This window comes from Dermacentor andersoni, chromosome 4 (genome assembly GCF_023375885.2).
Source record: "Dermacentor andersoni chromosome 4, qqDerAnde1_hic_scaffold, whole genome shotgun sequence".
Lineage (NCBI taxonomy): Eukaryota > Metazoa > Arthropoda > Arachnida > Ixodida > Ixodidae > Dermacentor > Dermacentor andersoni.
The window spans coordinates 154,047,805-154,061,104 of record NC_092817.1 but is presented as its reverse complement, the minus strand read 5'-3'; the positions used below and the strand labels follow the sequence as shown (position 1 = coordinate 154,061,104).

Sequence of the window (13,300 nt, the reverse complement as noted above, 5' to 3'; positions counted from 1 at the left end):
GAGTCATCGCTTTTCGCGTAAAAACGATAACGCACATTTTTCCATTGAGATGGTAAGGCATTTTGTGTGAAGATAGTCAGATGCTGTGTTGCTGATTTCTGTAGCCTTGCGCGAACCTGCAGGCGAGTGACCGCTGATCACCAGATGCAGATGTAGTCGGCGTAGAATGAGACTCTCACTGTTTCTGATAGGGATTCGGCCAGCCCAAGAAGCGCGAGGTTGAAAAGAATAGGGCTTAGAACACCGCCTTGGGGAACACCTCGGCATGTGTAGCGGTCGATAGTCGGACCACCTTCCGTACGTACGAACAAGCACCTTTGTGCCAAGTAGCTTCTGAGCGATCAATATACTCGCCCTCCTAGTTCAATTGTCAAAAGTGTGTCTAGAATGGTTTGAGGGAAACGTTGTCGTATGCGCCTTTCACGGCAAGAAAGAGTGTTACCGAAAATTGCTTCCAAGATTATTGCTTTTCTACGTATGATACTAGATCGGTGACACTGTCAATCGGTGCACGACCTCGTCGAAATCCCATCATAGAGTCAGGATAAATTTTGTGGTGTTCAAAGTACCATTCGAGACGCATGAGGATCATACGTTCCATGAGCTTCCTGACGAAGCTGGCCAGAGCTATAGGCCGATACAATGCCAGTTAGAGCGGTGACTTTCCTGCTTTTAGAAGCGGTATCAGGCGGCTGCGTTTCCATTCCTGTGGGACGACACTATCTTGCCATGAACTATTAGAAATGCTGAGGAGTTCCCTTTGTGCTTCTGGACCTAGGTGGCGCAAAGCAGTATATGTTATGCCAGTGGGCCCTGGTGAAGACGAACACCTACAGGGCGCCATAGCAGCTTCTAACTCTTCCATAGAGAATGGAGCGTCCATATTTGTTTGTATCTGGTAGCCATGTCAGGGACTAAAACTGTGCCGCCGGCGACTTTCACACAACATTCCTCTGCAACGTCTACTCTTGGCGGTTTTGGTAGAGAGCAAGGGCGTTAAAAGGGCGTCGTTGCTGGAGACTTGAGCGAAGACCCCGTAGGGTACGCCACACACGGGACAATCGCTTCCGGGGGTCCAGTGACTCTCCAATGCATTTCCATCTTTGATCCGCTAGCCTATCCATTCGGCATTTCATCTTCTTTTGCATGCGCCGAGCTTCTCTGAGGTCAAGAATTGACTTCGTGCGCCTGTACCTCTTTTCAGCTCGGCGACGTAGTGCACGTAGCGTTTCCAATTCAATGTCATTCTCTGTATGCTTTGATAAATGTGTGAAGCAGCGTGTACAATCTTGCACTGCGTCAGCAATTATGTCTTTTAATCTGCGTACGATATTGTTCTTGCATGTGTCTTCTACACGATCTTGAAAGACTGACCAGCTGATTTCGTGAGATAGAACTGGTAATGCGGCATCTAGCCCATCGATTCTCACATAGGTCGGAATATGATCCATCCAATGGGTTTTAATATCAGTGATCCAGTTCACGCTCTAAGTCAGGCAGCCTGAGACCTCAGTCAAATCAAGGCAGCTGCTGTACGTTGTTCCTCGCAGAAATGGCGGGCTTCCGTCGTTTAGAAGACACAGCTTGTGGCCTGATGCAAAGGATATTATTGACCTGCCCCTCAAATTTATCCTGGAGCTTCCCCATATATGGTGGGGAGCGTTGAAGTCCCGTGGTATTATCCAAGGACCGGGAGTAGCAGCCATAATATCTTCTAGTCTTTTGCTGTCAAACTGACTTGTTGGGGAAAGGTAGACGCCAATAAGAGTAAAAGGCAGCTTCTTCTTTTTCACCGTCGTGTGGCGCTACGAGCTGGGAAAAATACGTAAGGGCCTTGTGAATGCAAACCAGAACCTTACTACTACGGACACATGTGCTTGAAACAAAAGGTTCCTATCTTGATCGTCTTATGGAGGCTGATAAGTTCGGTTCACAGATGACCAGTGTAAGAAAGTGGTTTTCAAAGACGAACTGTCGAAAATCCACAATACGTGACCTGAGGCCTCTAGCATTCCATTGGAATATGAAGGCACTTCTCACATCATTCCGGAACGATCGCTGTTGTCGATGAGCCATGGTCCTGCTGTAGAAGTTCTCATGCACTAGACTTCTGTTCTTCTGGAATCTTGGTCCGCCCGCTGGAACCGGATTGATGGCATCCAGCACTTGCAACGCACTTCGAGCTGTTGGTGTCTGTGGTTTGCCCAGAAGAACACGAATAGCACTCACCAGAGAGCCGATCACAACAATTTGTTGATCTTGGTAAAAGTCTGATTTTGCTGTAAAAGTCTGATTTCGCTCAGTAGGGGCATGTAGCCTCGGGAATGCAGGCCAAGTGTCCGCATCCACGCTGGTCGATGCACCTTTGTCCTTTCAGCTGACTGCGTTTGGCCTGGACAGAAGAGTGGATGGTAATGGACGTGGGTGGCGTTGTGCTGAGGCTTTGGAGGCTCCTGATCGACGTCAGCGACGTGATCGTCGTCGCATTTCCTTTCGAATCAAAGGGCATTCTTTCGGGGGGGCACCGTAAGGGCCCCTGTAGTTTGTGCACTTCAGCGCACTTGCCTCGCACGTATTAGTGATGTGGGGCCCAGTGCAATGAGAACAGAGGGTAGTATTATTGCTACTATTATTACTCACAAGGCCAAGTTTCATGCACTTACGGCACTGCAGCGGTTTTGGTATAAAGGGGGCAAACTGCGTGTCGGAAGGGGCCCACTATTACGTGCGGTGGGAGAGATTCGCCCTTAAATATGATCTTAACACACCGTGACGTGCCCAGACGAAACGCGTTTGTGATAACGGTGTTTTCTGCAGCTCGCCTAATTAAGATCGACAGATAGGAGTAGACAATGGTCTCGTCAGCATTGTAAACTACGCCAATACTGACTTGTTTGCCCAGCGGAATACGAGGGCGGACTTTCATGCCGTAACGTTCTGTTGCTTTGCGCAAAGAATCCAATGCAGCCACGTGTTCTACATCAATCGCTAGCACGTTCTTACGGGTCGTCACTCTGATATCTTTGATTACATTCGGAACCAGCGCCTCTAGATGTGACGACGCGGCTTGCCTGTTGAGGCGTCTGAGGTTGTCAGTGGCGAGAACTGGCGCAAACAGGATGGTGAGCACCTCCGTATTCCGCGAAGATCTCACGGTGGACTCACTCAGATTCAATGATGCGCTGAGAAACCTTCGCTTTACTTTACGACTCCGCACCAGATCGAAGGTTTCGTCACAAGAATCTTCACTGCTGACACAGTACTGCATGGTGTCGTGGCTGTCAGTGTCGCTTTCGGTGCCGTTGCGCTTCCTGGAGGCAGAAACCGCTGGCACTGCCGAGTCCGGCGGACGCGCGTGAGACTCCATCTCCATCGCAGTTAAGGAGTAAACAGCAGTTGACTGACAAAGTCTAAGAAATTCACAAAACGAGTAGAGCTGCAAGACTCAGCGTTGTCCCTCAAAGGCACTTCGTCTTCTCCACACGTGAACAAAACTTCATAAATGGCCGTTAGCCTCTAGATCCTGTGCACGAGTGCGTTTATGTAGGTCTAATACTCACAGCACACCAGATTCATGAGAAGAAAGTTTATAGAATAAAAAATGGCAACACACTTCTGCAATCATGCAGAATCACAAACCAGTTGCCATTAAAGCTATTTCTTTCGACCTCCTATAATAAGAATTTTAGTGGCCTGTTACTAAGTCACGTAGTATAAAGCGTTGCCCTATATCGAGATTTCGTTGGAAGTCCAGATACGTGTAACGCCTTCGAGCACTGGATAACAAATTTTTAGAAAGGCTGGAATTGGTGCACAATCATGTTAGTTCGCCAGAACATTGGACATAGTGCCCCCTTTTTTCTTGAGGAGATCTGTATACAGTTCTGCCCGGGCAGCGGCTTAAATTGTTTTTCTGTTTCGTGAAATGCAGCTAAAACGCTCCGGGTCACATTCATACGGAATCTACTAGAAGATTATATACTTTTTTCATATTTTCGGAGAATGTGTAGCTAAGCATATTTATTGGCTTATTTGTGATTTACTGGTTTGTGACTAATTTATGTTCATTTATGATTTGTGATATCACAAATTTCATGCTTTCATGTTTGTGAACGTTTATTTAAACACAACAAAGGTGGCTAGGATCTCCATGTTGTATATATCGGAGACTTCTAACACGTTGAAGAATGACGACCAACGAGCAGTGTTAGCTCATATCAGCACTGCTTGTCTCTACTGTGGTTATATTTCAGATAGGTTTCTTGTATAAAATTTCGTGGGTTCGTTTGTGCCTCACTTCGTCCTGGTGTGCTTAGCGCTGTAACTTCTGTCTTTTTTTCTCACGGAAGTTCTTGAAGAAGATTTCAATTTCAGTACAGTCAAGAACCTTCAGAAATATAACCTCCTACCCAACAATAGACAGTTTTAGTTTAGCGCACGCAACTTATAGCGTACCCTATACGTTATAGTGTAGCGTACGCTAAGCAGCGCACGTTTTTACAGTTTTATTTGGCCGGCGATATCTTCGGATCTCAAAGGCCATATGCCGTGCCGTCATTGCGGCTACTTCCCGACTGTAGCGATAAGTGGCGCTGACATCTCGAATGTTTTAGAAAGGTGTAATGGTTCCAGGACTTACTTATGTAAATGCGGTTGTTTGCTTTAAATCAGGGGTACAATAAGGCCTCGACGGGAACCAAAGATCAGTGGGTCGCCTCGCATTGGGCGCTCACGGGAAGACTACAAATGAAGCTGTGCAGGGTGATATGCGCTGGACTAGTTTTGAAGTGAGGGAAGCTCGCAGTAAAATTGAGTATGAAGAACGGCTCAGGAATATGGAAGAAAGTTAATGGGCTGGGAGAGTGTTCAGATATCTCTGCAGGAAAAACATTGATTCACAGTGGAGGAAAAGAACTAGGAAGCTTACCAGCAAGTATGCGGCCTGTAGGGTGGGCAACACAGCAACAAAGATGGTCAAGCGGAAAGTCAGAGAGGCTGAAATAATCTCACGGGTGGCGGCAGTGGAAACGAAGCCTGCCATGAGTAACTACTTAAGAGGAGAAAAACAAAATCAGGAATGAGACCATTTATGATAACTCAAAGGGAAGCTCATTACTTTTCGAAGCGAGATCGGGATGCCTTAGAACACACACCTATAGAGCGAGATATAAGAAGGAAGAAGAAGTATGTGCTTGCTGCGATAAAGCTAGGGAAACGACGGAGTATGTTTTATTAGAGTGTGAAGACGTCTACCCAGTGGTAGATTTAGGCACCACTGGCCTCCTTGAAACCCTTGTGTTCAGCGCGGGCAGTGGTAAAGCAAACATTAGTAATGTTGGCATTAGTAAGAGGCGATCGGAGGATTGCTGGAAGAAAAGTAGGGAAACGACGAAAGACGGAGACGTGCAAAAGCACAGTTCGCACTAGGCGATCATAAAATTTGGGTGTTGTAGTTCATAGTGCTTTTGTTTTCTTTTTTGTTGTTTAACCTGGGTAGGACGTTAGGCAGTATAATAGCAAGAGCTTGGTAGCGCGACCCTCCGCCGCATTCGAGAGGGGACGCTCATAACTTCCATCCATCCATCTTAGAGGAGATTGGAGGATTGGTGGAATAAAAATAGGGGAATGGCAAAATACCGAGACGTACAAAAGCACTGTTCGAAATAAGGAATGAGAAAATTTGGGTGTGGTAGTTCATAGTGTTTCGTTTTCCTTTTTTATTGTTTAACCGAAAATTAAATTATGGGGTTTTACGTGCCAAAACCACTTTCTGATTATGAGGCATGCCGTGGTGGGGGACTCCGGAAATTTCGACTACCTGGGGTTCTTTAACGTGCACCTAAATCTAAGTACACGGGTGTTTTCGCATTTCGTTCCCATCGAAATGCGGCCGCCGTGGCCGGGATTATTGTTTAACCTATGTAGGGCAGTAAGCAGTATAATAGCAAGAGCTCGGTGGCGCAACCCACCGCCCTCATAACGCTCATAACATCCATCCATCCATTTCTTTCGTTAGGCTTCGACTCGTTCGAAACGAGAAGCGATCTCGAAAACACCACGAGGTTATCCATAATACTCTAAGCGGCCTGAGACTAAGCGAAAGCCGTTTACACAATCATTTGCTACAAACGAAGTCCTTTTTACAAAAGCACCGCCAAATTCATTTCGAAGCGGGCAGCCAGGACCGCCGCCATGTTTCATGCCCACTCCGCAAACCACGCAAAAACGCTAATGCTAACTCGTTTGCGTTGCGTATGCCCGCTATACCCGCTATTTCCTTTAGCGTTCAGCGCATGCGCAGTGACGACCCGCTATTTTTTAGCGTACGCAATTGTATAGCGTACGCTATACTAAAACTGTCTAATAAGTATGTCTTCCAAAGTGGAATGAATATCCACATAATCTGCGTTAGTTAAGATTCGTCATATTGCTATTGTGAATAGACCAAAATGTACCCGGTGTAATTTAGATACTACAAATTTTCATCACCCTTCACTTCAGTTACACAGGTCATGCTTTTTTTTAAGCTATAGTTGTAGGAAATCGGAGGCACTGCAGTTGACATATTAAGTAGTGTTTTATTAAATAGAGATCACTTAGTAGAAATAAGTTACTATAAATTCAGCTTTCCTTGCAGTAAATACCTTGTGCATCAGGGTGGATCTGAGAATGTACATTCTTTTTCGTACTTTACATGAATTTTAGTGTTGCGACTCCGGAAGTTCTCGATATTGTGTTTCAGGCAGAAGATACAGTGTTTCGATCGCCTCTGACCGCATGTGTTCTATGACTCCTGTTGTAAAGAACTAGTAAATTAACTTTCGAAGTGACTGTCTCGTTACCAACTAAGCTTGAATTAAAAAAAATGTATGTTGCTTTCGCTCTAAATAATAAATCAGTAAGCCTTGACCATAAGGTAACATTTCAGTCACAAGAACTGTAATAGCCTTTCAGTAGACGTTCTCGATTTCCACGAATACAACCATAGACACGCATCACATAAGTTTGAAAAAACGCAAAAAAAAACACAAATATTTGTAGTTGTTACTGCTGCTTACTAATTTTTGGGATTGCCACAACTAAATCTTATAATACAAGTTAGGTATGGGCGAATGTTCAAAGCTTCAAATACAAATAAATATTACAGTATATCTATTGGTATAAATGTTTAACAATTTTCGCTATAAATTAAATATTCGTATTAGAAAGTTAAATATTTTTGAATGTCCAAGAAAGATATTTCGCAACACAGACTATTAAAATCAGGTGACCCTTCACCGTTTGATAAACAAAGTATCTTAAGTTATGAAAGCTGAAACTACTAGACAAGCTTTAGAATAAATATCGGAAGAAACCGTTTAATCTAAGCTTTTTCTTCCCTTTTGCGCCTGCAGCATACATGTCGACTTATATTTTTACTCGTAATCTGTAATTTTGTGTTTCATGCACACTCGTCATGCCAGTTTTGTTTTTACGCTACAGCCAGTGAGACTCTGTTTGCAGCGGGCTTTTTTAGATGCGTCTTAGGCACACGGATCTTTAAATAGCTTCACTTTTTCCTTTGCCCGAAATTCTCATCTTTCTTAAGCACGAATTATGTAGTACGTAACCTTACTGTGTGCCTTTTCCTTTTAATTGAAAAGGTTTCCCTGCAGCAAACAATTGGGGACATGTGATGCACGAAAATTATATGCCGATGTATTTATGTTAAGAATGCCTGCTTACTGTATCGGACACGTGTACAGATTATATCAGCGCAGATGCGCATCGGTGATGCGCAGTGTGTACAGCGCGCTGCAGTCATGTCTTTGTAAGCCACTCTCTCAATAAAGCTTGGTTCTTTCCTGCACTGACTATGCTGCTGTAAGCGTCGTCTCCCAGTGGCACGTTACAAGGTGTCAGAAGTTGCTCCGCTGTTACACGTTACACCAAGCTCGTTACACCATATCAAAGCTCTAAAGATTTTGAAAACCTGTTTATGCAGACCTTTAGTGATCTTGAGTGTGAGAGCCCTTGACTATTATTTATAATTAGCTGTCTTATCTTCGCTAGTGCGCACAAGCGTGGTACCTAATTATAGCGAACTAAATATTCCAGCTGCGAATATATGCGTCGGCGTTTGAATATTCTACATGCGATTCGATATTCAATACTCATCACTACTATTCGACGTATATTAGAATAATAATATTCACACAACTCAAATAGAAACAGGTCTTTAACTCGCAGACCAACAATCATGATCATCCTTATTAACAGGCTATGTCTAAGTCTCCTGCAGGAAGAAGGCCTCTCCCAGCGATCTCAGCGGTACCCTTGTTTAACAACTCAATACTCGTAAGCGCAGGTCCAAGGCGGGACAAAGGAAAAACAGAAGCACAGGACAAGCGCTTGTCCGCTGCGTCTGTGTCCTTCTTTTGTCCCGTTTTGGAAGTGCACATACCAGTATTCAGTTGTTAAGCATGAACCAACTTGCCCAGCAATATATTTTGTTGAGTACCACTGTCTTGCACATGGTGATTACAACTTGCACCTGCCAATATCCTCATTTCTTCATTCCACCCAAGTTTCTGCCGTTGTCGACTGTGCTACTGTTACCTTGGCACCCATTCTATAATGCCCCGCTGGTTATCTGCCCTACGCATTACGTAGCCTGCCCTATTCAATTTTTTCTCCTAATGTTAACTAGAATGTCGGGTATACTCGTTTGCTCCGTGATTCATACCACTCTCTTCTTGTCTTTTAAAGGTACGCCTAACATTTTTCCTTCCGTCGTTTTTTGCGTGGCCATTAGCTTGTACTCGAGCTTCTATATTAACCTCCAAGTTTTGCCCCATATATTTCCACAGGTAGAATACAATATTTGTGCACTTTTCTTTTCAACGACAGTGGTAATCTCCCAGTCAGGAATTTTCAATGCCGTAAAAATGGGTTGTAGAAGAAAATAATTTTAGCACATTTACATCACGGACTTATGTCTAGCCAATAGCGTCAACAGAGTTCCGAAGCGAAGCAAATGCTTTTCTCTCACGTAATTACTTTTCGTTGTGTTTAATCATCGTGAAGGTGACGGTGAAATCTTATTGTGAAAACACGCAATATATATTTGTCTGGATGCCTGTCTACTCAAACAAACAAAAAAGAAATATTCGCTCAAAGATTTAGAAGTTAATAAAACATACGAATAACATACTTACCAATAACGACCGAAATTATGCAAGAGGCGGCTAATACTGCTCTGTAAAAATAATGGTTCGGCCGATCTTGCTTCATCTCGAAAGTCTAGTGGATAACGTTAGACAATTTTTGAATTTGCAACGAGAATGTTCGAGCTGTTTTTATCCTCTTCGCAGCCAACACTTCAAGTAACGTATTACATTGCCATAACAATGCACGCAAACCAGCTGGTGCACTGAATATTGCCTTTCGGTGTCTACGCAGCTGGCTGTAGTCATCGGTTTAGGATGGTAACGTGTTTTTTTCCTGATACTGACCTGTTCCCTTGTTCATAGATGCGTTATAAGTACGTTTGTGTGCTGCGACATCAAAAGATTTTGGGGCATGACCTAAAAAGTACATGCGTATGTATTGTAAACATATCTATGATACCGCGGCGCATGCCTGTTTAAGTCAGAACTTGAAAGTTAGCGTAGTTACACCAGCTCATGAACATTGCCGTTTCATTTGCAGATCATAAGATATAGCATAGGTATAGCAGCACAGCAGCCAGCCTCATAAATGAATTACGTGCAACAAACAATAGATCATTGACGTAATATTTACGTGTTGTTTAGAACTTTCCATGGAGCTGAAATTTCAAGTTTGTGCTACCGCAACGCTAAATGACTCACTACAGAAATTCCATCTTGGAAAAAGAAACAATTGGAAGGATTTTTCTTAAAGATCCAAAAAGTAAGAGTGCTATATTAGATATCTTTATATGACGACAGGCCACATGCGTTAGCTGCAAGTAAAGCCTACAAACCGTCAGTCAACATGGTGTCTAAAAATAATCAGTAAATGCCCATTGTACTTCTCGTGGTCAAATTCATCAGTTCGTGCACGTGTTCTTACACGCTTCAGTAAAACTTCATTTGGGCCTAGTTGGTACATAATTCTGAACTTAACGTTACAGCGCAAACTCCTAAGACGAACCACAAAAAAGAAAGACAGGACACACACTGGCACTGACTAACAACTTTTTTTCCTACGTCGTCGATGCATACATATACCTAAGCCACACAACCCCGCAGGCACAGAGAATACATTACTGACATCTGCCAACTTATCGCAAACGCAAACGTAGGAATTCAAATTCTGATAGGTGCAGGGACAAAGATGTATCACTGATGAAATTATTGCCTTGTCTTTTATAGTGGTATGCCTCTTGGCAAGCCGCGCATGCTCATTCTTGCTTTTGCCACGAATTAATGTCCGATCAAGTCGCGCCTCACAATTGCTGCAAGAGTTTATATGGGCAACAAGGTGCGCTCCTCTATCTACATTTTAGTTTACTTTTTGTGCATGCTCCCTGAGTCGCTCATTGACGCAACGCCCTGTCTCGCCAACGTATGTCTTACCACATGAGAGTGGAATGCCATAAACCCCGCCGACAGCGTACGACACGTATGAGGCACCATGCCGAATTTGGCATCCTCCTCTGTTCTCTTCGCAGGTGCGAAGACATCTTTGTCCCTGCACCCATCAGAATTTGAAGTCCTACGTTTGCGTTTGCGATAAGGTGGCAGATGTCAGTAATGTATTCTCTGCGCCTGCGCGGTTGTGTGGCCTAGGTATATATATGCATCGACGACGCAGGAAAAAAAGTTGTTAGTCAGCGCCAGTGTGTCTCCTGTCTTTCTCTTTTGTGGTTCGTCTTAGGTGTTTGCGCTGTAACGTAAAGTTCAGACTTACAAGGTTGCTGGCTGCAGTTAGCACATGTGCTAATATTCTGCGGATGCCTCACTGCAAATAAATAAATTATAGCAGCATGTTCAATCGACTGAATACATCCTACATGTTAAAGCGTTTGCCTGACAAATAAAAAAACCTTTCCAAAGGCCACCTGATGTAGATCCCTAATATATTCTTTACATGGGAGCCCTCAGTCAAGACGACCTTCGTAATTCCATTGCTAGTGTTGCTCCCATGGTAGCTTGTTGGTCTTTTTTGCTCGTGAGGGAGTGCTACGCATTGAGGTTGGCAGAAATTCCAGATGTACAACAGCTGAACAAGCGTGGTCTCTTTCTGCAACGTGCAGGGCAATTAGCTCAATTAAAGTTCGTCTGTCTTTAGGATCCCTAGTACCAGTGGCTCCTTCTGGCCGAATATGTCGCTGGCGGTACCAATCAATTATGCTGAAGGGGCGTCAAGGCCTCCATACCACTAAAATTTCATACCGGTTTGTTTGCTCCGTGCCCATGGCTTTATGTTATGAGCAAATCTTCTTGGGGATAGTTTGATGCCAGCTGTTTTACTTCTTGACAGTTTCTGTACCTGTGCGCTATATATTGTGAATCTATTCCAAACCACCTGGTTTTTCATTTTTATTTTCTTTGCGGAATTTGTTTCAGCGCTGGTCAATATTAGACAGTATGTCCCCACTGAACGAATGGGTGTGCCTGGCCAAGAAACGTTGTAGACATATCTGCCAAAAGAAGCCTTTCTCGACAACTACTGCGGTGCTTGCATCATCCTTGGCAATTGAAATGTAGATGTACTGTGCGGTTCAAGCTACGCTACGCATTTAATTTCAGCGTGAGATAAGAGAGTATTATTGGAAATCTTAATCAAACATCAGGTACACCACCGGTCATAAGACAGGTCAGTCAAAAGTGATTCCGTTTCAAAAGATTAGTGTTCGGTGTTACATATGCTACTTGTAGCTGTGCGTCCGTGTTCTGTAGCGTCTCAAAACAGCAAAGCCATTCTTGGTGCGTTTCCTACCACTTCCACAGTGCCCGTAAATACGGTGACGAGGCACGGCGTTGACTATTCACGCTCAACAAAGAAGCTTCCTTCGAGGTGACAGCAACCGCCACGTGCTGTGCAAGCGGTAACGACGTTGGTACATCTGACCTTCTCGAAAAGCCCAGTAATTGCGGTAACGAGCCAACGTCTATGACTTCCGTCGAAACAATGTCGGCCCCCACTTCCCGACCACCCCCTGGTTGCGCCATGTGCGGAACGGAAGCTGCAACGTCGTAGGTGGAGTCCAGCAAGGTGGTGCCACCATGGGCGGAGTTCTGTAAATAGTTTGTCCCCATTGAATGGCCGGGACAATTTCGTCGAATTTCTTTGTGTAGGGACCTAGGGAAAAGAAGTATATTAAGAAACCTGTTTAGATCTGTCTGAAAGTTATTACAGGAATCGGAATACTTGCTTCAATAGGTAGATAAGCCTGTTCTTTTCGCTCATTGTCTTGAGATCCACTCATTCCTATGCCTGAAATGTTATTGACGTGAAAGCTACACCCAGCCATAATACTATCTAGAGAGGCAAAGTGCTTTGCACATACAATAAAAATTATAATGGGCGACCTCTGTAATATATCATGCCTATACAGATGCTGTTGGTTCCTTGACACTGTCATTGTATAATAATGAAGTTGAAGTGTGCTGCAGGGTTTCGGTAAATGTCACTGTATTCCCTTTGTCTGTGTGGAATGAAGATTGCCCGAACGTCGCTTTTGCCTCTCGGTTCATTAAATGAAGAAGACCCATGCTTTGGCATTGCGGCCTGCTCCCCTTGAGACCAGAGCTCGCGCTTGGCTAGGGCTTCTCAGCACTACACATTGCTACGCGTCCCTATGTAATTAATAAATTCCATTACAATTGCCTAAAATTTAACTCCAGTATGTGAACATGTATATTCCGCCAAATTTCTTTTTTTTTCCAATTCCGCCAAAGCGAAAGGCACCAAACGCAAAACTTTCCTATGCAACATAGGAGCGCTTCCCCATTCTCTCATGAAGAGCTGCAACTTTAGCACTCTCGGAGGTTTCTGTCGTCTCAGCTGCATAATTCTGAAAGAGCGAATGCGCTTGGACCGCGTTTCAACGCGACCAAGGTATTTCTTGCGTGAAGAGAGTCATAGTTGAAGTAACGTAATATTCCGCAACTCTGACGACACAAAATTGGAATTGCTTAGAAGATGGCGGCGTTTGAAAAAAAAAGAAAAAGAATGAAGATGAAGAAGAAGTTCCATATCAGGGGCTCTCAAGCAGGTGCACGTCCTCAACATAGAAGAGGCATCGGCGAACGATTGCCTCTATTAGGTGAAGAAAGTAGACTGTGATCAC

At 44.1% G+C, this 13,300-nt stretch overlaps 1 long non-coding RNA gene across 1 annotated transcript in view; it reads right to left on the bottom strand.

Annotated features, from left to right (window-relative positions):
- Positions 1 to 9,362, bottom strand: part of LOC126537966 (uncharacterized) — a 34,317-nt gene extending 24,955 nt beyond the window's left edge. Inside the window, exon 1 of the long non-coding RNA XR_011893659.1 lies at positions 9,198 to 9,362. This is a non-coding gene — a long non-coding RNA (uncharacterized lncRNA). The remainder of the gene's footprint in view (positions 1 to 9,197) is intronic.
- Between the last annotated feature and the right edge of the window lie 3,938 nt (positions 9,363 to 13,300).